Source organism: Brassica oleracea, chromosome C5, assembly GCF_000695525.1.
Source record: "Brassica oleracea var. oleracea cultivar TO1000 chromosome C5, BOL, whole genome shotgun sequence".
Lineage (NCBI taxonomy): Eukaryota > Viridiplantae > Streptophyta > Magnoliopsida > Brassicales > Brassicaceae > Brassica > Brassica oleracea.
The window spans coordinates 33,637,927-33,643,373 of record NC_027752.1 but is presented as its reverse complement, the minus strand read 5'-3'; positions in this window follow the sequence as shown (position 1 = coordinate 33,643,373).

The following is a 5,447-nucleotide window of genomic DNA, read 5'->3' as shown; positions in this document are numbered from 1 at the left end:
CCTCTTTTTATATTTTTGCTCCTTTTCGAGGACTCTTTGGAACCAAAGTGGTCTATCACGTCTCTAGCGTGCCATAGACTCATATATCGTCCGTTTAGGACACTATTTTCTTATTGGAGCATTTTCAGCTGGAATATGAGATTTCATTATTTCATCAAAATGTCTGGTAGGCATTTTGTAAATGGATTATTCTATTTTTCATTGTAATCAATTTCACATATCTCATTCCATCAGCTTATCATATGCTTCTAGCAAACTTGCGAGCATATTTCTAATTATCCATATACTTTATCCCTTTGGATTGTATATGTCGTTATTACATGCAGTTGTGCATGTTTACACCCGATCATGGGGATCATCTTACTTGAATTTACTTTATCAAGTTATTTTTCAAGTGCGAACATAATTTCTCAATGTACCACTCACTAGGATTCTTTAATTCTCCCCCTCGAGATGATGACACTCCATGTCTAAAATCTCGTACTGAATCCCACTCTAGAACCAATAACATATCCAGTTTTCCCATGTGGGATGAATTATGTTTCAAATCCTTTAGATTGAGATCCTAATTTGGGATCTGGTTAAAGAAATCACATCTAGTGAACTTGCTTGATGATTTATCACCCATGATGGTTTCTTTTATTTTCTTTTAAGACATGCTATATGAAAAACTTCTGGTTTTTCAACATTTCACAATAATGTCGATAACATTATTGGAGATGGCTATATATATCAGTAAACTTCAGGTTTACCACTCATAATTTTGCCATCTTTTTCTTATGCATGTCTTTTCATCATAAGCTCTTCTAGAGTGATAACATTATTGGAGATTGCTATATATCAGTAAACTTCAGGTTTACCACTCATAACTTTGCCATCTTTTTCTTATGCATGTCTTTTCATCATAAGCTCTTCTAGAGTCAATAGTAATTTTTATATTACTAGATACTATACTTATTTATTTTGAGAGAGGAAAGATATTTGTTACCTTTAGTAATCATGTACTCAATATCAGTCAAGAATATCCATCTCCATCCTGAATCTTAAAATCTTATTCAGGAAGATAATTCTCATATTACATCGATATTTTATTTTTATTTTCTGGACCAACAAGAAAATCTGAATCATCAAGATGAGTATTCAAGTTATGAAAGATGGTTCGGGATCATAAGAGACGAAGTTTAATATACTTCCTTTCTCTTTTTCTTTTTGATTCTCGATATAGATCGGCTAAATGTTTGGCGTACGACAACTACGTACCCAATTTTTTTTCTGGCCGTATCTATAGCAAACTTTTTCTGTTTGCCTTTTATCACCCGACCACTTTTATTTTTCGTGGAAGTTCTAATTATTTCATATGGATGGAATCTTCTTCCTCGTCCTCTTCCACGACCATGATAGTGGCTTCTACCGCATCCACACCCTTGTCCTTTCCAAGAAGGACCGACTTGATGGTTTAGTATCATGAGTTTATTTTCTTTTCAATTTTCACGGAGGATTTACATCAACTCCAACAATTTGGTGAATCCTTTCTTTCAAGGATTTGATTATTCAAAGATCTTCTAGATCTTTCTCATGATACACCTCATCTTATAAATCATCATTAAAGTGGTGTAAATTATCATGGTTTTATCTTTTTCTCATCCGATATAGTTTCAACTTATCGATGATTTCTCAAAGCTCATTTTCTCTCAGGTGCATCTTTGCACCCACTGCCCAGGTTATATAACTATTTTCCGTAATATCAAGGGCATTTATTTTGAGCTTTGTCAAATTTGATATGATAACCGAATTCATAGAGTAATAATATATAAAGACGGAAATTGAAATGCATAATTTAAAATGCAGAAACTAAAGGCATAAATTTAAATTGCAGAAATTTAAAGAGCATAAAAAAAAGGGGAGGCTTAGCCTACCACATGATCCGAGGAGTCTTAGACTACCATATTGATCATTTTTCAAAGTCTGAGAGACATGGTCTACCATTTTGACTTTTACTTATTTCAAGGTCCGAGGAGACTTAGTCTGCCATTTTTTACCTTTATTTTTTTTTATTCATGGAGGCAACGCCTACCACGTGTTTCTCTGATCGTGAAGGCATAGCCTACCATAACGATCATTCGGGGAAGGCAACGCCTATCATCCCAAAAATAAACGGAGAAGGCCTAGCCTCTCACTCCGGAATAATAATAAAATTTAAATAAATTAAGTATATTGAAACACATAAATTTAAACATTACCTCGACCGGTTTAAGAATTTTCGGATTGATAAACATCAGTTAGTCAGAACTTCGTGCTGATAACGTGTTGTGAATTAGATGAGATAAAGAAATATTTATAAGTGTTTATATATTAGTATATTATTCTTTATGTGTTTGGAAAGTAACGAAAGAAATGTGAGATAATGAGCACACATGACTTTGACTTTGATCTCTTGCTCTTATTACTATCAGTTACAACAACAAATGAACTCCTATTTATAGGAGTAGTAAGCCGGTAAAGTACACCGACGTAAGAAGAAAATAAATATTTATATGGTAAGCTAATGGATAATCACAATCCAAAATCAACCTTATCTTTTTGGATCATTATCTTTAACAAAATTTAACTTTATAATGAACTAGGGGTATTCCGGCGCTACGCGCCGGGTTCGGACGTTGTTTCCTCTTTTGAATTCAATTAGTTTCATTTTCATCTGCTAGTTGTTAGTCCAATCGAGTTAGAATTAGTATTTCTTGCCAATTAAGAATTGAGGGTCGTGAACTAATAATAGATTTTATGAATAAATGTTTGTAGATCTCAGGCTTGGAGTCCTTAGCTTTTGACGTCATGTCAATGTGTTTTTTGACTCTTGCTGAGTGAAAATGTAATTTTTCTGTACTAACGGGGGCGATGCATTTTTTTGTTTACGTTTGTATAGAAGATTTTATTTATTTTTTGAATTTTATGGGTTTATCCTAAACGGAAAGTTGATGGTAGGAGTCCATGGGAGAGTAGTAATTAATTTTAAAAGTAAAACAAACAATAAATTAAAGATTTTTTAAATATTCATGACAGAAGAATTGTAAAATCAGCTTTGTCTTTAAAAAGCAAAGTAAACAATAACATTTTTTTTAATTATCTATGAGCAAAGTAATCGACAAATTTCTCAACTCTGATGAAGTAATAACAATTCTTGCATAGATGATTTTTGTTTTGGAGGGGCAATTTCTTGGAGGTTTGAGTCTTGTCATTTTCTTTAGATATATGTCCTCCAGCTGAATAGGATAGATACTGAGTGTTTTTTTAATTTACTCCAGCAACGATCGGATGTAGGTAGTGTGTGTTCCCAGTCTAGGGTATCTAGGAACTTTTTTCATTCTTTGATTTTTCCTCTGCACAGAAGTAATAAACCACAAAGATACTTATCCTTGTTGTTTTTTCCATTTTCAGAATTGCATAGGTGATTGAGTGATTCGTCCGATCTTTAATACCAAAACAACAAAAAATGCTATTATTCTCCAAACGAAAAAAGTAAGGAAACTCAGTTACTATTGTTTGGTTCAGTTCAATGACAATACACTTACAATTATTTAAGAATGACCAGTAGTTAGCTAACTATTTTTTTTTGGCATTATTTATCTTTCTATTCATTTGACAACCATGTGCCGGCTTAAATGTAAGAATGTTACAAAGAGACCATAAAACTTACTGGCCCAAATATTTAAAGATGTCCTTCTTCTATTGAGGAAAATGTAATATTATAAGAATAGAAAATGTAATATGATATAGGATTAGTGATGCCCTGCAAGTGCAATGAGTATGCCAAAAAGTATGTTAAGTAAAACTTGCTATCATCTTTTGTAAATACCCTTTCGTTAGTGTGAGTACCTCGGTAGGTATCTGTTCTCAAAATTTGATCATCTTCTCGTAATGAAAAGCATGTACTCTTCAAGTTGAAAACTATATCTGTCTTTATTAACTGATCTTGATTCAAATTACTTGAAAGAAAAACAGAGTAGACACAGTATTGGACCTTACTGGATCTAAACCGTACTTGGAACATAAGAGCACATAAGTGGGTAGTAACAGCCTTCCCCTAGCTCCACTTATTCTTGTAGCATCCTCCCTCTCCAATTATGCAAGCTGTGTTGCTTACTCTCTCTCCAATTATGTGTAAATTGCTATTGGAATAAAGCAGGAGAAAATTGTTTTTTTTGTAAACGAAAACGGATGGGCTAATAGTTGTGCAATACAAATCAGAACTTAAGAAAATGGGTTTTATGAAATACACAAATTTTATGTTGTTGGGGGTCTCACATTATTGTCGTGAGTGTTGTTACGTAACATAAGAATTGTATGACTTACGCCAACATTGATCATATGTTGCTTTGTCTCCATTAAAGTTTGTCCAAGTATATATTTTCAAAACTTCTATCTTTTTTGCATAACATGGTTGCGCCATAAAGTACATGGCATTGAAATAAAAACACCTCCCACAGCCGATTAGATATGAAAAAGCCTCAAGTCGGTGTTCCTTTTTGGAAATACTTTTGTATATTTTTTTATATATTGACCTTGGGCCGTTACCAGCGAAGAGAATTCTTATCACTAAATAGATGTATCATGTGATTGATGCAAGTGAATGGTGGTCGGTCATATGTTAATGTAATGTGGAAAACAATATAATAAATTGACTTCTCTCTTTTTATTCTTATTAATTTTTCTATTCATTCTTCAATTTTATGTACAGAGTTTTATCATATTTATTTTAAATTAAACTGTTATTTTTCACTAAAATTTCCACTAAATTCATGGTATATTATAGAGTTTAATCTATTTTTAGCTATTCAAACTGATTTAGTTAAAAAAATTATGTTTTGATTATTTATTAATCATTAATTATGTTTGGTCTAGTTATGTTTTTGATCGTTTATTTTATTAATAATTTTCTAAATTGGAAATTGGGACCAAAAAAAAATCTTTAAGTTCACTTTTTTATTTTTGTTAGCTTAAATTTAATGAAACACGACATATATCGTAAATGTCTTGTGTTGTCTTTAACAATGTTTTTATTTAAAAATTTTAACCAAATATTGAAATCGTATTGTCTTTGGCTAATCCAGTATATTTTAACTTCTAGAACTTTATTTTATTTAGTTTTAATCGGGGAAAGCTATAAACATATTTTACTAAATATCTTTATACTACTGAGTTTTAATTTATATTTTAAACGTTATTTAGAACCAAAATACATGACAAAATTCGCTAAACCTTAAAACACACCGGACACAATCTGTTTTTAAAAGTAACATATGCCTTTCGAAGTTAAGTTTTTAAGACTATGGTTTCTGAACTTAATTGGGTACAAAACTAAACAATTCTGAAAATAATTGTTCATATTTATGTATTATTTAAATCAGTATCTATATAACAAAATTATTGAATTTTTACATTTTACTCTCCAA